This window comes from Bactrocera neohumeralis, chromosome 4, assembly GCF_024586455.1.
Source record: "Bactrocera neohumeralis isolate Rockhampton chromosome 4, APGP_CSIRO_Bneo_wtdbg2-racon-allhic-juicebox.fasta_v2, whole genome shotgun sequence".
Taxonomy (NCBI): domain Eukaryota; kingdom Metazoa; phylum Arthropoda; class Insecta; order Diptera; family Tephritidae; genus Bactrocera; species Bactrocera neohumeralis.
This window is the reverse complement of record NC_065921.1, coordinates 15,779,594-15,803,872: the sequence shown is the minus strand read 5'-3', so window position 1 is coordinate 15,803,872 and position 24,279 is coordinate 15,779,594. Positions and strand designations below refer to the sequence as shown.

Genomic DNA, 24,279 nt, shown 5'->3' with positions numbered 1-24,279 from the left:
AGATGTTAAGGTTGATGTGGTTGCTACATATTCTTGCGGTCTCATAAACGTCAGCGGCATGCAACGGCAACCTGTTTGACGGCATTGTGGAAAATTGCGCGCACAAACACATATGTACATGTATACATACTTATACACAATAGTCCATATAAATTGCGCCACTGCACCCCCTCCGACGCCGTCTCTACTCTTTATACTTCTCAACTCTTCTTCTTCTTCTTCCTTTGCGCTTCTGCTTACAATTCTGCCTAATCGCACCTGCTTTTAAGCGTTGGCGGCAGCGCGTAGCACTTATTATTTGTCTTCAACTGCTGTTGTTGTTTGTGCCTCATCGTAAGCTGCCACAAAAGTTCATTTTTTATATAAATTCATGTACGTGTATATGTGTGTGTGTGCGTTTGGCCGTAAAAATTCCCCACTTACCTGCGAGAATTCACATTTCAGCGCAGCGAAATGCCGTGCGCGCGCTCAGCTGCCCCAGCGCGTCTGCTGCTCATCTCCATTGCCGCTTCGTTCATCTTGTTGCATGTTCAATCTTTCATGTCAGCTTTTGTGGTTTTTGCGCTGCAACATTGTTGCATTCAAGCATACTACAAGCATATAGTCAACATGCGCTGGTAGAAAATTGCCACCATTGTATTTATATGGCAGCATTGTAGCATGTTGCAAGTAAGTATGTTGGCCGCTTGCATGTGAACATGAAGAATGCGTTGTAAAGTAAACATACATTGTCTATTATGTGGTTTTAGCAGCCTTGCTAAGGTGATCCGCGCACATATACACACACACTAGTACACCCATTAATGCCACATTTGAAAGCGCTTGAAGGCTGCTGCAACTATTGTTGCTAGTGACGAAATATATGTATGTTGCAAGAAAAAAATGCGATTGATTGCTGCTTCATACATACATATATTGTTGTTTTTAATTTTTTGTTGTTGTAATTTAGTTTTTGTTGTACCCTTCGTTAAATTTTGTTTTTCTTGTTGGTATTGGCGGTCTTATTGTTGTTGTTACAGTTGTCGATGTTGTTGTCATTTTTTGTTGTTGCTGTTGTTATTGTTCCTCTCCTTCATGTTGTTTTTGTTGTTGTTGTTCCTCCCCTTCTTGTTGTTTTGTTGTTGCTGTTCCTCTTCTTCTTGTGTTTTTTGTTGTTGTGTCTTGCTGTTATTGCACTTTATTGTGTTTTATCATCTCAGTGTTTGTTTTTGTTGTTTATTGCCTTAAACTTTTATTATTGAGCTCCATCTCTGCTTCGGTTGTGTGCTTCGGCTTCGCAATTCCTTACTTCTTGTTTTTTTGTTTTTATTTTTTTTTTTTTGTAAAAATTTGGCTTGGTTCGAAATTCTTCACTGCTACTTGCCACAATAACATGAAAATAAAATCCAGCAACATTGGTTGATGCCGCAACAATGTTGGCACTTTTAATTTTCTATTTACTCCTGGGATTTATTGCCGCTTTGCGAGCCTCTGCTTTGACATTGGCATTGGACTCTCTAAGCCAGTTAAGCAGTTATCAGCAATAATAAATCTGCCATACACATACACATATAAGACACACATATACATGCATATACATTTATGTGCATACGTATATATGGTACATGGGTTCCCATTTACATGCGTGTTGCAACCACAAAAGTCAACGATTGCTGCAGTCAACCGCTTGAGTGACTGCAATGTGTCTCCGTTGGACAGACAACAACTATTGGCTTATTAAGCTAATCTCAGCAACTTTGTCTGTATTTCTTTTGATTTTATTTGCTGCTCTTTTTCGTTGCTATTTTATTTTCATTTCTTTTATCTTGCATTTTTTTTCTTTGCTGCGGTTGCTTTTATAAATCTTTATCTTCCTTTTGTTGCACAAGTTCGCAATTTATGTTCTTTTAAGGTTAAGGATGTGTTATAAAAGTATAGCAACAACAACAAAAAATAACAGTTATTGACAAATGAGAAATTCTTCTGTGTCCTCTCAGCTAATTTTTTCACCTCAGAAGGTTATCGCATTTAAAAATATTTTTAAGATCAGGGTGGGACAATTTTTCTGATGGCCGAGCATGAATGCTCATCTATTTTTTATACATGATATTTGTGCGCTTTTTATACCCTGAGCAGGGTATATTAAGTTTGTCACGAAGTTTGGAACAGCCAGAAGGAAGCGTAGAAGACTCTATAAAGTATATATATAAATGATCAGTATGTTGAGCTGAGTCGATTTAGCCGTGTCCGGTTGTCTGTCTGTCCGTCCGTCTGTCTGTCTGTCTGTCTGTATATACATATATTTTTAAGATATCCTTTTGCCGGAACTGCCGATATCGGACCACTATAACATATAGCTGCCATACAAACTGAACGATCGGAATCAAGTTTTTGTAAGGAAAACTTTTGCATTTGACAAGATATATTCACGAAATTTGGTATAGACTATTTTCTAAAGCAACAATATAATCTCCGAAAAAATTGTTCAGTTCGGATTACTATAGCATATAGCTTCCATACAAACTGAACACATAGTTACTAAAAGAAATGCACCTGTGAAGGGTATATTAGCTTCGATGCAGCCGAAATTAACGTTTTTACTTGTCTTTTACCTAAATGTCTTAAAAGTAAAAAAAAGTGGTCAATTCAATATCCAATCAGCCAATAATGCAGTATAGAAGAGATTTCAGAATCTGCGGTGAAATTGATTTTCCCTTGACAGTTGATGTAGATCCCACATTCCAGAAAACGGTGGTCTTGATCATTCCGGTCTATAGGTCAATCTTACTCATTTTCGAAATAGATTTGCAGCATAAAGTCTACTGTTTTGACCTTGGACACAGACCAGTCGATACATATTCTATAATCCATGGTCACGAAACAACGCAAAAACTCCTTCGGGTTGCCTTAATAAGCGCTGTGTAGTGATTTCACGGCTCCGCTGATAATCCGGAGTTAGCAAATGCGTCACCCAAGGCGTCGATACATATATAGATAGAAAGTAATCGAGGTTTTGTATTGCGACCTCTCCAAAAGAGGTCCAACAGTCTGAACAATTCCAAGAGCTTGCTGGGCGCGATGGAGGTGATGTGATCCTGAAGTATCCTAGGGCCTTAAGCCTGCTTCTACAAATTGCTGGGAAATCAGGTATTCTGGAGTTTCAGGTTCCATGTCGCAAAACCGGCAGTATACGCAAGATACTATACCCTATGTTTCTTGAGTCTACAGTACCCTGTATAGAGAGCGACAAGGCTACAGATTTGTCTCGGGAGAGGTGGATCACATCTCTAAACCTTGCTAGGTTGTAACCTCCTAAGCCGAGAGCTAACTCATGCACAGAAAATAAAGAGTGCTTAGAAGTGCCAACCATCCCAGTTATCTCACATCGCCAATCGCTATTTTTTTTTTCAATATATCCTTAAAAAAAGCCGTTACGAACATTCACGAACTTGCTCGCTAAAACTCATGGTCTAAACAAAACTACTAATCCGATACGGGCAGTCAGGAGAATAAATATATTTTAATAAAATGGGGATGGTAAGTCTTTCAGGAGACTTCCTCATACGAAAATATCTTTGTATGGAAAGTACATACTTATATTAAAACTACAGAATAAATATTAAAATTTTCAAATAACCGATCCTCAAAAGTAATTGCTTCAGACTACTTACTCCACAAATACTCGTTATCCGGATAGGTCAGGAATACGGGAAAGAAACCACGCAGTAATACCACCAAAAAATATCTGAAGTAAAATATTCCTCAATATTAAAACTGGTCTCATGTTTTTTTTTTTATTTAGGTAATCTAACTCTGTACTAAGTTGCAGACTCCCCCTCACCTTAAAACTGTTAGAGAAATAGAAAGTGGCCAGACCAGTAGCTGAAGAAAAAACAAAAATGCATAAACAATCAGAAGCAATAAATTTAACAACAAATCCCCGGATAATTAAAAGCAATCGCCAAAGGAATGCGTTTTTATGTAGCATTAAATTATTTACATATCATACATAGTAACGGCTAATGTTTGTATGTGTGTGTGTGTGTACAAAGAGCTGCCGGCATGATTTAACGCCGCATAAATGACAGAGTGGGCGAAGCTAGCGCTCGTAGAGGGGACACAGAGCTAGTTTGCCGGGTGCAATCAGCTAAAAAAGACATAAACATGAACACACATACATAGATACATACATAAATACATAATAAGTGACTAACGGCGCAACTGGTATGTGGTGGAATTAACGCGCTATTACAGCATGCGATATGGCATTCCTCGCGGCGGTTGATAAGCGCAAGCGAGCGTTGTTGTGACTTTAAGCGCATGCGGCAAGAGGCGGCGACCCGCTGCCGACACAGCTTTGGTGTGACAACAAGCCGCGCTCGAAGCCACGGACCGCAAACAATGTGTAAACTGTTTTCGAACCAATTTGTTGGCATATTTGATTTTATGCGATTTTGATTTCTTCGAACAGGTTTTTGGTGTTTGAGACAATTAAAGTGTATGGAAATGGGCGTAACCCATAAATTGTTGCAGTTAATGGTTGCTGCTTGGCGGCGTGTTTTCATGAGCGATAAAAACAATAAAAGTGAATAAAAATTTATCAAATATATGAATATTGAAAATAGAAATTGTTAATGTAATATTTAACAATAAAAAATTAATTTAGAAAACTTTTATTTATATTGAAAAGATAATAATTTGAAAATGCTCGAAAATTAGCAGTGTTTAGAAGAGAAATTATTTTCATAAAGAAAATTTAATGGCGAAAATAAAAATTAAAAATAAGAAAAAAATAAAATAATATAAATAGTTTAGTTCTTGGCTGATTTACAATTTTGTTAATATTTAAAAAATCAATAAAAAAATGCCGGAAAATTAAATTATATGAAATTTACTTTACTTGAAGAAACAATAATTTTATTTAAAAATTTATAATTTTTTGTAAATATTATTTTTAGATATATATTTTTTTCTTAATTTTTTTAAGAAATATTAAAAAATAGATTATCAAAATAAAAAAATATAATAAATATAACGAATATTAATAAAATTTATTTACAAAATGTTTTTGTTCAACTTAATTATTAAAAAAAAAAACAATATCTGTATATACAGTATATTTTTCTTAATTTATTATAAGAAACAATAAAGAAAATTAATATTAAAATTAATAAAAAAAATTAAAATTTCTAAAACTTAAATAATATCAAAATCAAATAATTAAAAAAAAATTTGTTTAATTTAATTACTTTCTTTAATTAATGTGAAAAAATTTTATTATGAAAACAGTTTTTATTTTGATATTTTTATTATGGCAACAGTTTTATATTAAAAAAAAGTTGCTTCGAAAATTTTTGAAAATTTTTTAGAAATACTGATATACATACATATACATATATTTTGGGAAAACAATAAGGATAATTAAAATAAAAAAATATACAAAAATATTGAAAATTTTAAGTCAATTTCTAAAAAGATATTTTAAATCATTTTTGAATTTTTTACAATTAATTTTCTTATACAAAAGTTTTATCTTATTTCGAGAATGTATTCTAAAAAAATATTTTAATGGTTTTAATAATGTTAAAAAAACTAAAAACAAATTAAGTAAAAGAAAAACAAAAAATTTTAAAATATTTTTAGAGTGTGAATTTATTTAAAAAGGAAATTATTTTTTAAGATTAAACGATTTTTTTTATGTTTTTGTTAACAAAATTTTTTTTACCCTAAATAACTTAAAATATTTTTTAATAGTAAATTTGATCAATATTTTTATAAATATAAAATAAAAAAATTTTATTATTAGTAATTTTATTCAAAAAAAAAAAATTATTATTTTATATTCTTTTTATTATTTTATTAATTTTCAAAACAATCAAAAATAAAAAAAAAAACATGTAGCATTAAATAATGCTAAAAATATTAATTTAATGAAAAAAAATAAAAAAAAAATATGTATCACTAGTAATTCTTAAAAAATTAATAATTTATCAATATTTTTTACGATTTTATATTCAAAAACTTACCTTTCTCTCTCTTTCTTATCTTTCAGGTAAGTCTCTCAAGCATTCGAATTCATAACTTTGTGCACCGTTACATACACACATTTATACTTTACATCGGCAACAGACGGTCTGTAAGAGAATTAGTCGCACATGAGTTCATAATGACCTGGTCACCTCGTGCCGTCGTTGAACTGCAAAGATCAGTAAGTGAGTGAGAGTGAGTGTTAATTTATGAAAGTGTTGAAGTTTTTATACACAAACAAATGCACGCATATTTAGTACAACGCATATGTACATATGTACTATATGTACGTATGAATGTATTTGGTGTAATTATGTTTGTTTGCTGACAGCAAATTATTCGTAATCGGCGGCGCAAATGTGCCGAAATTATTCACTAATGGAATCATAAAGTGACCGGATGGTCGTAAATTATCGTCAGCGAAAGTAAGCGAAACCAGAAAAAAAAATTCGAAGAAAAAATGGAAATAAAAAGCTTTAAAGATAAAATAAAAATAAAAAAAAAATCGAAGATGAAATGAAAATTTTCAAAGCAGAAATGTGAAATTATAAATGTAGCGATAAACTTAAGATAAGCTGCTGCTCGACTAACCCAGTAACGGACCTTTTTTCGTCTGCCTCGCCGACTGGCTGTTCGCGAATTTGACCACTCAAGTCAACTGCTGATGATCTTTGCGTTAAATAAATGAAAAAGTTTAATAATAAAGTAATAAAAATGTAATTAAATTTATGCGCAAATACAGTAAATGTTTATTAGCAATAAAAATCTCACATTTATGCGCACGCATGACGTTGCTAATGCTGGAAGCTTTATAAATATATTTTTGTGTTCATATTCAAGCACACATTTTTGAAAGTCCAATTCACTTTCTCGTGCGTGGTGGTTGATCAGTTGATAAGCATATACATATGTATATATGTAATTAAAAACCAACAATAATATTGGATAGTTATTTATTGATCTATTTTTAATGAAAAGCTTTAAAATATATTTATGTATGTAAGAGTATTCAAAATTTCGAATCTTGAAGATGCTATTTTTACATGTCATATTTAAAAAGATTTTCAAAAAATCTTCAATATTCATAAATTTTAAAATCGGGATCCCGAAATTTTCTTTTTTGAATTCCCGACATTTCGGGATTCAAGAATCTATGCACAGCCAATAGCCAAAAAAAAACAATTAGCAAAAGAATTTAACACGCATACTAAAAAGTTCGGGATCCCGAAAACGCTCTTTTTTAATATCGAAAGTTCGAAAATTTCCTAAAAATCTTAAACTTGCATACTAAAAAATTCGATATTCCAACGGTTACATTATGAAATCCCGAAATTACTGGATCCACCCATTTTCAAATGCTTCATTTCAAAATATTTTAGAAAAATCTTCAATAAGCATAAATGAAAAAATCGGGATCCTGAAATTTCAACTCTCAAATCTGAAATTTACATTCTGAAATCGCCGAACTTTCAGGATCCACAAATCTATGCACACTCAATAGCCAACAAAAAATTGAGCACAGAAAAGGCTTTAAGATGCATTCTAAAATTTTCGAGTTACCAACATTGCTAATTTTCAAATGTCGAATTTTCGAAAATCTCACAAAACCGTTAACATGCATATTAAATTTTTCGGGATCCCGAAATTTACATTCTTAAATCCCGAAATTTCGGGATTCCCAAATCCATGCACATTCAACAGTCAGCAACAAATATATGTAGCGCAAGAAAAACTTTAACATGCATACTAAAAATTTCAAGATTCCGAAAGTCCAATTCTCAAATCCCAAAAGTTCGGGACTAACAAATCTTTGCATACTCAAAAGCCAGCTAAAAGCAAGAAAGTATTTTGCTTTAACATTCATGTTAAAAAAATTGGTATCCCGAAATTTCAAATCACAATTCTCAAATCCCGAGTTTTCGGTATTCACAAATCTATGCACACTCAACAGCAAGCAAAAAAAATTTAAAAATATAGCACAAGAAAAGCTCATTCAAATTTCCACACTTTCGGTGACACGATCACGCGGTCATTGTTGCAAGCTATGTTGCAGCAACAGCTGTTGCCAGCTTTACTATCCACAACAGAGGCATACTAACAGGCACACACACACATAATAAAAGTATGTACAAGCGCATATAGTCGTTGTAAATGGCTTTGCAACGCGGATTTGACGCTCTGCCACTTAAAATTATTATTGCAACACGAATATGGTGACATAAAAAGTGAAACAAAAACCGGTAAAATGACACATTTCTGCTACAAAAACAAACACAAATTTCGTGAAAAAAGCACAATGAAAAATTTTAATATACAACAGACAGGCAACGTTGCCAGAAGGAATAATAAAGAGTTGTTTATTTGTATGTGTGTATGTATGCATGTTTGTAGAGATTAGTGCATAGCTAATAAAAATGTACAGTGAGGACACGAAGGGGGCGAGTAAGGCTGCAACAAAGTAAGCCACAAAGCAACGCTGCATAATAGCAATGAAAGGGATTTCGTCATTTCGCCCGATTCTCTGCGCTCAGTAAACACTTCAGGAGATTTTCACGGCTTTCCGCAATATCTCGGAATTTTAAAGAGATTTTATTGTAATTTTCTCTTCTTATTTTTATATTATTTGTGTTTGCTTCGTACTTGTATTATTTCACAGTTATTATTTACTTTTTTCTATACTTTGAAAACTAGAAAAAAGTAAAAAAATTCGAAAAAAGAAAAAAAAATTGAAAAATGTCGATTTATTGAACAACAGAAAAATAAATTTAAAAAATTACGACAAAAATTAAAAAACTAAAAAAAAAAGTCAAAATTTTAAAATTTTTTGAAATTTGTAAAAAATTTTGATATTTTTTTTTTTAAGTTTTGTTCCCATTTTTCAATAAATCTACATTTTTCTATATATTTTTTTTTTACTTTTTCTATTTTTTTTTTTTTGATTTTCTCATAGTTTTTACTTTTAACAGTTTTTTTCTTATTTTTGTATTTTTTTTTGTCTTATTTTCTAATATTTTTTTATTATTCTGTGTTTTCTTCCCTTTTGGTGGCATTTTCATTGCGCGACGCGCACATTTTCGCCGTTACAAATCGTGCCGAAGATTATAAGTTTTACGCTTGTCTAACGGTTATCCAGTGTTGCCATTATTGCATTGTATTTTCCAACAATAATAATAATAATAATGAGGTGAGCGTGAAAAAGTCATTCTGGCTGGTCAAATAGCCGCGCGACCCAAAGCGCTCAGTTGTCGGTTTTGTTGGATATTCTCCATAGTTGTTGTTGTATTTTCTACTTTGGTGTTGTTGCTGTTTTTTCTTGCTATGTACATTTGCGAATTTTCGCTTTTGGGGTCGCAACAGGAAGCGGCAGCCAGCAAGCGGACGCAAATGTTGCAACAAAATGTGGCAATCAAGGAAAAAAATTTCAGACAAAAATAAATAGAAGAGAGCCAAATGCTTAGAGATGAAAGAAAAAAGGCAAAACACGCAAATTCGTTTGTTTCGCCAACAGTTTATTTACTTTTATATTTATCTGTTTGCCTTTGTGTCAAACCATTGTTTGTTCGCGCTGCGAAAAAATGAGAAATTGCGATTGAAACGCGAGCAAACGTGCCAGTTGCACAAATCACGTTTCCAACACCAAAAATACACACAGACACACACACACATATGTATATGGTAGCCTGTACGCCAGCCATCTAAGCCATCAGCCGCAGCCAATCGGTCGCGGCGACGCGTCAGCTTAGATGCACACATACATAAAGCCGGGCGATTTGCGTCTGGCAGCGTCAAAGCCGCGCACTGCGCACGCGCGTTAGCTGTTATGCGCCTAGGCTGCTTTATAGCCGCTAGCATTTTGCGCTGGAGCGTGTAATCGTGCTGCGATTGAAATTTGGCAATGTGATGAGCAAAAAATATAATTTTTAAATAAACAAATGAAAGCAGAAAAAATAAGCGCGCTGACCAGCATGCAGCTCGCGTGCTGCAATATTTTTTATATGCGAAAAAAATATATAAAAGTCATCAAAGATGTAAGAAATCATAAAAGCGATCACATTTGGCAATAATTTTGGTAGCCAGAAATAATTACTTTTGCATTTGGCTATGAGGTAATACAAACAGTCGTGAATAATTGCCATTGATCTTTAACATATGTATGTATGTATGTACATATGTAAGTATGTATAAATGTACCATTTGTCGGTAAACAATAAATATAACAGCATTTGTGTATTTGTTAGATAATGTGAGTTAACCTAAATTACAACTTATTCATCAATAATTACGTAATTGAAAAAAGTAAAATCATAAAACCGAAATTTCGGGATCCCGAATTTGGAATACCGGGATTATGGCAATATTGAAAAAATATGATGTTAATATGCATACTACAACGACAACTCTACCCCGAAATTTCGGGATCCCGAATTCTGATTTAAATATTAAAACATATGATGTGTGTAATACAACAAAAATTCAACCCTGAAATTTCGGGATCTCGAATTTCGAAGCCCGGGATTATGGTAATACTCAGGATATATGTATGTACATATGTATGTATGCTACAAACCTGCATCCGACAGTAACAGTTCATTCCCGAAATTCGGGTATTCCAACATCCCGAATTAATAATTGTGGACAGTGACGGTGTAAAAATTGCAGATTCAGATGCAGAATTCATATACTTTTTCTTTCAATAGTTAGCTGCCGCTTTTACTCATCTTTCAGTTTTATGTTTCTTTTGATCCTGGATACCTTTAACAGATCGTGTTCATTATTCAAGATTCCCTTTAATAAGTTTATAAGAAATAAAATCCCGATCACTTCGGTATATTAACTTAACTTAAAAGTTTAGAAAAATTCGGAAAGGACTGTGATGGAACTATTTCTACAGTTTTAGTATATATCTCTTCTTCGAACCTAACTATTATTTGTATTTTAAGAAAAATCTTGACTTTACTTCATAATTCGTACAATACTGTCTTCGTGGAGAATACTTGGTCTTTCAAAGATCATGCTGTCGGTACCTGACTATCGTTAGTTTGCATAATGAGATCGCAAATCCAGAACAAATCCATCCACAGAACACCCAAAGAATCCACTTCACTGCTTCTACTTACAGGTTAACCTAACAAAAATTAAAGTACAAATTAAGACGGTCTCCAATTTTCGAGTATCAATTCCGAAAACACGATTTTTTACTCTCAACTGTTTACTAAGTCCAGTGTAGTAATTATTACGAAGCATGAGACCGTAATCACGAGTGTGATTGAATTCGGAAGGTTTGCTGATCCCAAACTGTAAGACACCAAACGCAGATTCCATTGAATGACCACTATTCACGTTATGAAAGCTCAAAAATATGATGAAGTTATTGGTCGGATACCAGGCCCTTTTTGGATCAACCTTTTAACCATACATAACTAAACACTAGTCACTGTGTGTCAAAAAGAGTTCAGATGCTATTCATGATCCACTTGGGTTTTGGCGTAGATGCTTTAGATTGAGCCCCGGTCGTCAAACGAATCTATGTTCAATATCTATCTTCTAGCTTCAAAAGCTGTTGTACGAGTGTGCAGCTGCATAGGGTTTTAGTGGATCAATTTGTGGATCTAATTCGGTTTCAGTGATCTGCTTGTCACAGGTGTTGTCTGCTATGTCTTCACTTGAAAAGCTGGTGTATATATTCGAGAAAAGCTAGTAAAATTAAAGAGCTGATAGAAGTCATATTGCATTAGTAATGAAGAATAAGCTAAGCAGTTGTAATGTAAAAAAGGCTTTACGCTTCCGCATGACTCCTCTCCGCCGCTAAAATAAGCCTACAAATATAATAATAACCACTTTTAACGTTGATTTTCCTGCATTTAACAACCGAAATGTACAACCTATCCAATTACTCGGTGGCAATCCGCAAATTAGGCAGGAAATTAGAAAAAGTGTTGGAAAAATTCGTGTTTATAGGGATAAGCTAGTGAAATGTTCACGCCATTAAGCGGCCCATTAGTGTTCCCATGAAACCGCAAACCACGGAATATTTAACAGGGAAATCGCCTTTCCATTAGCGCAAACAAAAAAAAAATTGGGTTGTTGCTGCAACAACACCAGCAACGCTGTGTACAATTTTGGCAATAATCACGTATCAAATGGTTAAATTGTCACAGCAAAACCTTAACAGCTTGTCATTTCGTCACGACCAATGGATGCCCTGCCCTTCCTTATAAGCGTTTAAGTATGCAGAAATGCTCATTCACAGCTCAACACTTACATATACATATATGAATGTAATGTAATGTGTGTGTGTGTGCGCATGCAAAATTTGGTTTTTCCGAATAACGAACAATAAGCGAGGCATGGCTTGGCAACACCGCGAAAACCCAATTGGACGAAGGGCCAAACTTGTCGAGGTCAGGAGGTCGCACCAAGTACAGCTTGTGTGGCAGTTTTGGCACAAGCAACAGACAGTTGGCAGCTGGCAGTGATTGCAAATGGAACAGACATTTGATTTGGCGAATGAATATTTTTTTTGTAAGGAAATACTGAGGAAATCGTTATGGGAAAGCTTAGGGTGCGAAAAAGGTGAAGCTGGCATTTGTAAAGCTGAAAATTATATGCGCTAATAGTATGAGACTAAAAGGCTATAAAAAAAGTTTTATAATAATTATATATAATTTAATTCGGAACGAATTAGGGAAGTAAACGATTTTTGAAAAAAAATTTCGGAAGCGCAGTATGAGAATAAATCTGATTTTATAAGCATAAGTTTAATAAAAGTATCAAAAAACATAGTTAAAATACTTATGTAGTATTTTCAACACTTTTAACTAATTTCATTCGCTTCAGCTTGCAATTCTCAGCAAATTTATATACAAAAAAACATTTATTACATTATGCCCGCAAGCTTAACTACTAGCCGAACTATGAACGAATTCGTAGGCCTAATAATAATTTATGTGGTTTTCATAGTATTTCTAGGCCTTTACAGTTTTCAAATAAGTGTGTTAATGTACAGTTATTGTGTCGCCTACCTTTTATTTTATATACTATATCACCTCATGCACAGATAGAACAGTAAGAGCTGCGTAGACAGTTGTTTAACTTTTTTCGAGTTATAAATATGTTAGTTCTAGCCATTTTGACATGTAATAGCAAGAAGCTCAACAAAAGGAGACGAATTTTTTAGTAAAGCGCCCTCCAGTTGTGGGTGGCTTTTTGTATTGCATTATTGTATTATTTGTCATTATTGTACTGCAAAAAATAATGTACTAGCCGCATAATCGAGGAAGAAGATATCCAGCAAGTCTTTCTTGATAATTTTAATTAATGAATAACACTGTAGACCATGAACTTGACGTAGCCCCACAGGAAATAGTCTAACGGCGGCAAATCGCACGACCGAGGCGGCCAATTGACTGGGCCATTTCTTGAGATAACACGTTCACTAAACTTGGTTTTCAATAAATCGATTGTGACATTCGCTGTGTGGCTTGTGACGCCATCCTGTTGGAACCACATATTGTCCAAGTTCATATCTTCCACTTCGGACCAAAAATATTCGGCTATCATTCACAGTAACATGCCAGTCTTGATCATCACGAAAAAAACGACCCAATGACGCCGCCGGCCCCGTAATTTTTCCGGGATGCAATGGTGACTCATAGAGTACGTATGCAACTGCTGCTTGGTCGATAACGCATATTCTGCTTATTGACGAAGCCATTCAGTCAAAAATGAGCCTCATCACTGAAGATGATTTTTCGATGAAAATTCGGATCATTTTCAAGTTGTTGCTCAGCCCAATTATATTGGAATATTGCTTCTTCTTAAGCTTTCAGACATATTTAATATATTTTTTGGGGGCCAACTCTTATCAGGTACAGAGTTTTCAGCGAAACGCGGTATTCTGCAACAATTTTTTGCAAATTTTTTCAAAAACAATTCACTACATGTATGTACTCGCCAGGATTTCTCTATACAGACCATATTACTATAATGCTCCAGTATGTGACCTTCAAAACTACTGGTTTCCGCCTACAAAGCCACGTCTTTGCCTTACCATTAGCACAAGCGAAGGTCAAATATTATTTATACAACATATTTCCACATAAATTTAATAAAAATATGAAACAGCTCGACTTTAAAGTAATTTAATCCGAAAATTGCTGCTGATACTCTTGCAGACTTTGAAGGCTCGCCAAATAGTTACGTATACGCCGTGTAAGCTCCGCCTAAGGCGCAGCCAGCGCAAAATTGGCTTAAATGAGCGCCTTCAAGCGCCGCTTATTGCAGTGAATATTGTTTTCAGTTTTTTTTTTCATTTTTCGTAATTAATCAAAACTCACATTGACGTTTCGCCATGCTGCAACAATAACAACAACAGCAGCAAAAGCAAAAATAATCACTAGTTACTATGCATTAGTATGACAAGAAGCACTCAGGCGAGTCGGCGGCGTTGACCGCGTTTTTTGCGCTAATAAAGATTGACAGCCAGCAATCGAGCTCCGATTTCACAACAACAAAAGCAACAATACGCTAAAGTTGTTGGTTATGTATGTATGTGTGTATATGCTACGCTGTCAACTTCCTTCGCTGGCGCTTTTGCAGCGATTTTCGCTCTACTTAAATGAAAATGCGTTCAGTAATCAGCGACTTTGCGACTGCGCCTGCGCCTGCGCCCGCGCTCGCTCTCCATTAGTGTGATTAATGATGCGCGATTTGTTTTCCGTCTCGAATTACAAAGCAATTTTATGTTAATACGGGAAAACACACACATACACATGCACACATGGCAGCAAAGCAGGAAAATTGAAAACAGATGAAATAAAAAATAATAAAAAAATATTAAATAAAATAATAACAGTAACAATGACCGACTCAAGTGGCAGGCAATAAAATTAGAAAAAAAGTGTGTGCGGGAAAACTTCACTCCCAAAAACAATAACAACAAGCGCCTAGTCTAAGTAATAATGGAAATTGGAGCAAAAGCAGCAACGCCAACAAAAACAACAACACTGCCTCTCTATATCTCTACTCTGTGTGAAAAATCATAACATTTTGAAATGCAAATTAAAGTTTTGTGTCGCGTCTTTATCGCCTGTATTTGTTGTTGTTCTCTTAGACTTTTGTTTTTAATTTTCGATTTTTGTGCTGTCTGCTTTGTGCATGTTTTTCTATTTCTACCATCTTCGCACTGTAACAGCTATTCATTTTGTATGCAGCAATAACAAAAACAACTTAAATAACAACAAAATAGCTGGAAAGAATAACAGTTAAAGTGCCATTGTGCCATTCGTTGGCAACAAAAGAATATTCTGGCTTAAGTGGAGTTAATTAGAATTTTTTGTGTTGTCTAAAAGCTGTCGAAAATGGTTTGCCGCTTACAAATGTTGCATAAACATATGTATGTTGTTGTATTTTTAAGAATTTTTTAATTAAAGGTCTAACGAAAACTCATTTTTCATAAAATATTGAGGTTAAGTGTGCTGCATAAACAAATATTAATTGTTTTTTTACATTTTTTTATTTAATGTTGTTGTATATGTGACCTCCAAGTGGAATTATAAATAACTCGTTGTTGTCATACATGTTTACCAACTGATCAAATATAACCCAAACTAAAAAAAAATAATTTTCACGTATTTTATTATAAATCTTTACTGTCGACTTCATATTTGAAGTAATAGAAATTTCCATCCACATGTGATAAGCCTCGGCTGGGACGACTCTCAGTGTCTTCAGCAAAGTTTAGTTTCTTCTGTTTGGACTCATTTTTGAAGCGCCATTCGTTAGATTGTTGGACAATATCGACGTAATATTCATAAGCCCACATCTCATAAAAGACACTGATAAGTTAGATGAATGCAGAGTCCTCGGCTATGTTGTCAAGCATCTCGTTTGCGACCACAATTCGCAGATTCAGGTCTTTTGGTATATGTCTAGCATTGACATATAAAACTTTGTCCCAAACTTGAACCAAAACTTTAACCAAAATGTTTTGAGTCGATCCATGAGAGATGGTGAAATCCTTTATTATAGCTCTGATGAAAATATGACAGTTTTCAAGCACTATTTCTTTATTCCTTCGAAGTTAAATTTGATAGGATGGTTTATTTTAGTTGAAAAGTACAAAAACTTTAAAACGAAAAAATCTTCCTAAAACTTAAGCCTAAAGAACAAGAGTTCAGTGCGCCAGATGTACATATGTATGATTGCTGTAGCAAATAAGCAGAATTTAGGTTAGGTTTGGTTAGTTTTGCCGTTTATTTTTTATCGGCGTGGATTTCTTAACAACAATCATATATTAACTCATTGAGGTCACCCCGAGTCTTTTTAGGATAATTTTTGTTACCAGATAATTTTCTTGTTGAAATTAGGGACGCAATGCTTTAACCATGTTTAGTCAGTCGAAAAAAGAGTAATCATATTCAACCTGGGCATCTTTTAGGAAGCTTTGAAGAAGTAATCGGAAAGTTTTTTAATACGAGTCTTACACCTGAAAAGTGCCTGCTAGAGAGGACAATTTCATCAGATTGGAAACGAGTCGGTACTGCGCTGTCTTCTTGTGCTCTAGCGTTGGATTTGTGGACCTCCCTTGAGCTTGGCAAGCGTAAAAATTAAGAGTGAAATGTGAACAAGGTGATTCTATGCAATACTTGATCTTAGTAAGATCATCACAGAATAGTCTAGTGGTCCATATCTCGGTGTTTCAGCTTTCACAGTTGTCCAAATGGAATTCTACTACACTTTTGGTGTGAGACCTAATCTTATAGCTAAGAAGAAATATACCTTACTGAGTGTGAAAAACTTATTAGGCCAATTGCCGTGAGAAATGATAAATAATCTCAAATAAGGCGAATCAGAGAAATAACACCCTTTCATCAATAGCTTTCTGATCACTTTGAACAAAGAATTACTACAAGCAAACTTGGTAGGGAAATTCTTGGTTTAGGTAGAATTTCTAACTCTTCAAGTGCTCAACAAAATGCTTTAGTTGCCACTTTATCAAAATAGACGTAAAGCGTTGTCTACAGAAAGGTTAATAGATATATGTATATTCCCTAAAGAAGATTTTTATTCAAAAAACCAATACGCCTAAGAAACGAGCAGTAAATCGATTTCTACTATAACGTATGCAAGCTTGCAATGTTTTGCAATATTCCGAGGGATGTCTGACGTCGCCAGCTATGTGTGGGATGTCTGAAGTTGCACTCCAGAGCAGTAAGAGTCAAAGAAAGTTTTAATATTCCGGATGTCTGTCTTTATTCAAACTCCTCCACCAATCTTCTTCCCAAGTTTCGACACATTCATAAAAATGCTCACTGCCCCTCTCCTCTAACGGCTTCTTCCCAACCAAAAACTCCCACGCCGGTATATGGACAGAGAAGGAGCCGTCAGAGCTCGGTTTGTCCGCTCCATGATTCAAGTGATTCGGTATGAAGTCAAAGTGTGTGAGGATTTCCAAGTGTTCAGACATGTGTTCATTTAGGAATCCAGATTCTCTGAGTCTGATAGTAACTTTCGCAGCCAAAAACCTTCTGACGATGTTTACGGGAACAATATGCAAAATGGCGGATAATCTCCATCAATTTAAAACAAATTTGAAAATGTTTGCAATTCCTTCTGCGCTTTGTCTTCGAGCCGACAATAAATGAAGGACAAAAGTCCATTGTGTTCTTTGGTTCGAATTTCGAATATCTGTGTTTTTGAACTGTCGATTGTTAAATGAATAAATGAAGGAAAATCCTCACATTCCTTTGCTTTTCTGGGTCAACTAGCTTTACTTTATACTTTTATTGCCCTTCGGCACTCACCACTCGACACTCGCCACAAATCAAAATCGACATTTGCATGCGTAAAATCGGAATGAATGCAAAGTCTCGCAATCAGCGCTTTCAACGCATCCACAACACATTTAATTAGTGCGAAAAAGCGCTTGCCACAAATTGACAACCAAAACACGCATAACAACAACAGAAATGGCACGGGTTACGGACGCGATGAACAGTGAGGACAGCGGTGAGGCAAGCGGGGCGAGAGCATCCGCCCAGCCGCCGGCATTGACTGCTCGAAATCAAATTAACTAATATGGTCATGGCCGCAGCGCGTAATTCACGTCGCCGACAGCGGTCAACAGTTCACAGTATGGTAAAAACACTAACGACAACAACAGCTACAACAACAATTCAGTAACGTGTAAAAAATTGCTGCTCATCAACGACTAAATCTCAGTGCAGTTACTGCCTTTGCGGTTTACCTTTGTTGTTATTTTAGCGGCTTGCATGCAAAGCGCTTCAGGTAATTCAGCAACAAAAAACTACAACAATAACAACAGTTAGGCAAATCTTCGCTGATGGCTTTTAAAAAGTGAAATTATGTCCATATGTACGTATGTATGTATGTATTAATGCACAATAACTCACGGCACAAGCAAAAACAATAACAAAAGTAACTGAAACAACAATAGCAACACGCAAATGTGTTGATTTTGCAATAAATTTAAATATTTTTTACGACTTCGGTTGCGGATGAGTTGCATTTTGGTTGCGGTGGCGTTGCTGGCGGAGTGAGAGAGAGAGGGGAAGAGAGCGTCTTTTACGCCGTCGCCTCGGTCACTTTATGTCATTGATGTTCGGCCGACTGGACACACGTGCAGCAGCGATACCTTCTTTTGAGGAAGCGCGCAGTTTCATTTTAACAATTTTTTATTGTTCTTGTTGTTTTTGCTTTCATATATTTTTTATGGCTGTATTGTTCGACAAGCTTATTCCTTAATCTTTGCTTTTGCAGCGCGTTCATTAAAGCGTTAATGTGACACTTTTCCTTTCATTAATGATTTATACCCTACACACAAGATAATTGAGGTTGAGTTGGGATTCAGAATGCGATTTCAAAAATAAAATAAATATTTATGACATTATATAACTTGAAGTTATTGAATTGACAAAATATTCTGTTGAAACTCATTAGCAAAAATGTAAAAAAAAACGTTCGTTATTTTTCATGTGAAAAGGGTGATCCCTTTCGAGGTTCCATACTTCTTTAAAGAAAAACACAGAAACTTCAAACTGAATGGGGAATCTTTACTATCTTTCGGAAGACTATTCTTTGACAATTATTTTTATAAGAGTATCTCTTTCAATTGTTGGCCGCGGCTACGTCTCAGATGGTTCATCCATTGAGGTCTGGTAACTGGCGAATGACGCATGTGATGTTTTGCTACAAGGACTGAATCGAAGCAGGATTGTCCGCATAGGAAAAAGTCCCCACAGGAAAAAGTTTAAGGATGTGTTATCATACGATCTTGGTGCCCAATGGACCTGCACAAAACGTCAAATTATCTGTTCACGGAAGTCTTCTCTTAATAAATTCATGGATTGATGTGATGTGTAGGAAGTGGCACCGTCTTGTTGAAGACGAAGCCGTCTGAATGTCGCCGAGATCACGAACTTCATTTTCAGGCATCAAATAGTCGGTTCTCATTGCGCGATAACGGTCGCCATAGACGGTTACGTTCTCACCGGTATCATTTTTGAAAAAATATGGACCGGTGGATGAAATGACAGCTCTTGACTCTCTTCATGTTGTTTTCGTCCTAAAATGCGGCAATTTTGCTTGTTTACATACTCATTGAGCCAGAAGTGGGCCTGATCGCTGAAAAAAATATGGCGCAAAACGTCGGATCTTCTTTGAACTTTTCAAGAGCCTATAGAGCAAAGCTTGGGAAGATGCATCTAATGGATCACCCGTTATAACCGTGAGGTGTGAGCGGTCTCGTCATCCGATTTCAGCCATCTTCCCACCGTATAATGAGATATTACAGAGAAATGTAATGCCTCTCATTACTCTGAGCCCTAGTACCGCATTTCTCTTTTAGCTGAATTGGTTTCTTGTATAGTCTCCAAGTGTGATTAGCTAAATGGAATACTGTGGGCGTGGCATTGGTTCAATATTTGTACTCATCATTTCCAACTTTTTTATGCTGGAAAGGCACATATAAATAACAAAGTTCATAAAATTTGTCTCAATTTTACTGAAGTTATCGTTTTCATGGAAGGACAGACATACGTTTGGACGGAGAAATGGATGAAGAATGGCGGATGGTCAGTGTATGGGCAGTCAACCGGGTTTCAACTTGCCTTGTCATCCTGATCATTTACTATATATATGCATAACTCAATATCCCTGCCGGTGACTCCTCTTAGTTGCTACAAATAACCGTTATGTAAATAAACCCATTATACTCTGTAGCAACATGTTGCGACAGTATAAAAATTGAAATTACAACAATTACGATGTTTTAGGTCCACAATTCAAAGATTGTCATGTGAGTCTATGTAAGCAAGACTTCCTCCCAACCGACTAACCTTGAAGTTATCAAATTACTTGTTCCACCAGCAAATTAATACAAAAAAGTGCAGTTTTTGTCTGTCTGCTGCATTACTACATTATTACAACACTGAGTAACAACAACAAAAAGCAACTGCCTGAGATGCTCAAATTACGAGCAAACAAATTTTTTTCGATGTCTTCGTGTATGTGTGGCTGTGTGCCACATTTAAAGAGTAAACAATTTCATTGCAAGCGCAAGATTTTCATAACTCATTAATCATAGTCGATGAGTCTATAAAGCTGAACAAAAACATGGCAACCATTTTTTTCTTCGAAAAATGAGCGATGTTAAAAATACAAAATTACAACAACAATAACACGATTACAACATAAAAGTGTGACAATAATGAAAAATTACACACATAATTACCAAGCGTTGCTGCAACAATGGCTATGTAAGCATGCAGCAAAGCAACGGCAACAATTGCAGTTGCAGTAACAACAACAATATGCGGAGTATTAGCAAGCGCAATAACCATTTTGGACATTAAACAACATTAACGGGCCTTAATAAAAAAGTGCCGCACAGAATGTAAGCAACAGCAATGTGTTGAATTTATGTGCAACAGCGAAAAAGTGACTGCACATAACATATAAACACATGTATGTATATGCGTATGTGTGCGTTGCAGCATGAGTTGCAAGATGAGCGCGCAAGTGGTGCGCCCGCTTAATTGAGATTAATTGGCGCGCATGAGTTGACAAAGTGGCGGCAAAAAAAATTTTATATAAACAAAAAAAATTAAAATTTTATAAAAACAAAAAATTAAATTTAGAAAAATTAAAATTTTATAAAACTAAAAATAAAATTTAACATAAACAAAAATAAAACTTCCCAAAAACAAAATATCAAAAATTAAAATAAAGAATTACAGACACAAATTAAAATTTCATAACAAAAAAAATTAAATTTATCAAAAAAATAAACAAAATTGTATCAGAAATAAAAATAAAATTGGATCACAAAAAATCAAATTTTACAAAAAAAAATTGTATCAAAAATAAAAATAAAATTTTACTGAAACAAAAATAAATATTTATAAAAAAAATCACAATCACACTTTTATTTTATAAAAAATACAAATAAAATTTTAAATTAAAATGCATCAAAAATAAAATTTTACAGAACAAAATAAAGTTTTCCGAAATTAAATTTTACAGTAACAAAAATAAAATTTTCAAAAAAAAATTTTACCAAAAATTAAAATAAAAATTTACAGAAATAAAAATAAAATTTCATAACAAAAAAAATAAAATTTATCAAAACAGTAATAAAATTGTATCCAAAATAAAATTATATCCAAAAAAAAAATAAATCTTACAAAAAAAATTAATTTTATCAAAAATAAAAATAAAATTTTACAGAAAAAAAATTTTTCCAAAAATAAAATAAAGTTTTATCGAAACTAAAAATATATTTTTACACAAACAAAAAAAAATTTACAAAAAAAGTAAATAAAATTGAAATAAATTTAAAAATTATATTTTATCAAAAGTAAAAACAGAATTTTACAGAAAACAAAGTAAATTTTTCAAAAAATACATTTTTAAATTCCCAAAAAAAAAAATTACAAAAATACAAAATATATTTTTACAAGTTGCAAAGTTATGAAAACGAATATGCAACGCTTAAAAAATGACTCGCCGTGAAAGTGAAAGTCATTAACTGTAAGCGATGCAATGAAGTGTGAAACATACATATGTACATAGTATGTATGAATATATTGATAGTGACTTGTAAGGCAGTTAATGCTCAGTTAATCGCGTTTACACGTAGCGAGGTCCTTTTTTGTATGCTTGTAATTAATGGAGCAAAATATGTATGAGAAGGCAGGTACTACCACACAGATAATTTAGACTTTAGCGCCAAGTGTGTTCTTTCAATACATAAAATTTCTTCAAATTGTTATACGGTACCCAATGTTTCCTCATCAATAGTAAATAATAAAATTTTTGAGCGATTAACGAGTTTTCAAATTTTATATTCACCGCACCTATTGATTTGGTTTTTCTCACATATTATATTCACCACACTCATAGTAGTGATTTTAGTTAAACAATTTAAATAAATATTAAGCATTCATAATTAAAAACTTTATTTTTATTTTCACCACACTCACAGTGGTGATTTCGGTTTTATTTTGTATTCACCACATTCACAGTGATGATTTTGATTAAACAACTTAAACTAATATCAAACCTTCAAAACTTCAAATTCTATATTCACCACACTCACAATGGTAATTCCTGTCAAATTTTGTATTCACCACATTCAATTCCCGACATATTTTATATTCACCACACTCACAGTGGTGATTTCGGTCAAACAAATTAAATGTATATAACAAAATTCACCTCTATCATAATTGCCATTTAGTGACAGTGCCTTATGGTTATATCTTGAAGAAGCCGATTCTTGCCACGCTTACTTCTCATATGACACAATTTTAAATTCCTCTCTGGCCCTGTCACTCTACAATATATAATAATAATAAGCACCAATTAAAATTTGAAACAAAAACTTGCAGAAATAGTGAATTTAAATAGCGAGATTTCTGACAAGCTCCGGATAACATAAAGTGGATATTGTAAAAAAATAAAAATAACGATTAAAAATAACTAGCCGATGTTAAAATCCCTTGGGATAACGCCAAAAGCACAGCTCTCAATCGTGTGTGATGCAGGAACCTTGTTGACGCCCAATGAGCCAGTGTTCAGTAATCAAGGAAAAAACGCTGATCTATAAATGACCGAAATTCAATGATACATATATTTCAATCTGTCAGATATCGAATGCTTTTACTCTATACCGAAAATGTGGATAATTTGCGTGATATCTCAATAAAAAGTAGTAAATATCTTTCTTCGAGACTAATGTGGGAGTACTTCCCCTTGCCCCAATATAATGTTATTGGGTACATTAAATGGACTTTATGCCATAAAATCGATGAGAATCAACGAGAATTCTTGTTTTAGAGACCTATCGAGATGGAGAGCAGACAAGATAGTAACTTACCAATCATAAGTAGGCGTGACTCTGAATTTTTTTCTACAAATAAGTTGGATGTGTCACTGAGAGGGATATAGAAAACGAGTTCTTATAATTAGAGGCGCTCCAATTTCGAATTTACTTTTTTGTTTAAATCTATATTGGCAGAATAAGCTTTGAGTGAGATTTGATTTTGTTGATATAAAAACCTTATTTTCTAGTCACAGCTAGAAAGGGCTTCGTGATCTCTTATATTGTTACATATCAATCAAATTTTCATAAAGAAAAATTTATATTAATTCTTTAGACTGAATTTATATTCAATATATGTATATACATATATACAAATACATATATACATTTACATATATATATGTACATATACATATATATATATATACATATGTTTTTTTTTTAAGTTCGACATTTCTTCCTTTTTCCTTCGAGATTTCCCTTCCCTTAAACTCAGCAAATATTATTCTGCATTATTTTACCGTAAAAATTATAAATGTGGCATGGTGGCATGCAACAATTATTCTCAGACAATATCTCACTTCATGCCATTTGTCACAAATACAAATTGGCGCAGTCGAGCGCAGCCTTTCTAACTGCCAAAATAGTCATGCTAGGCAGACAGAAGTTTCCGGACACACAATTCCAAAAGTGCATATGTTTGACTGTGTGTGTATGTGTGTGTGAGCTAGAGACAAAACCTTAAATAAATTGTGGTGACCCGTATGCGAGCACTACCAGATGGAAGAAGAAGAACAGAATCAGCATAAAGGCAATGGAAACAGAATCAAAAAAAAAATAGAATATAACGGCACTCAAGCACTTTCACAAAATTTGCAAATGGTAAATGCTTTAGATTTTCCACTTTAAATATGAGAGTCAAGCGAATT

The 24,279-nt window shown here is 34.1% G+C and overlaps 1 protein-coding gene and 1 long non-coding RNA gene across 5 annotated transcripts in view; one reads left to right on the top strand and one right to left on the bottom strand.

The window, feature by feature from the left end:
• The window catches only part of LOC126756170 (protein Shroom), a 317,073-nt gene that overhangs the window by 77,073 nt on the left and 215,721 nt on the right, over positions 1-24,279 (top strand). The gene's annotated exons all lie outside the window — the stretch shown is intronic.
• Positions 6,012-24,279, bottom strand: part of LOC126756186 (uncharacterized) — a 172,473-nt gene continuing 154,205 nt past the window's right edge. The window contains exon 4 of the long non-coding RNA XR_007666552.1: positions 6,012-6,175. This is a non-coding gene — a long non-coding RNA (uncharacterized LOC126756186). The remainder of the gene's footprint in view (positions 6,176-24,279) is intronic.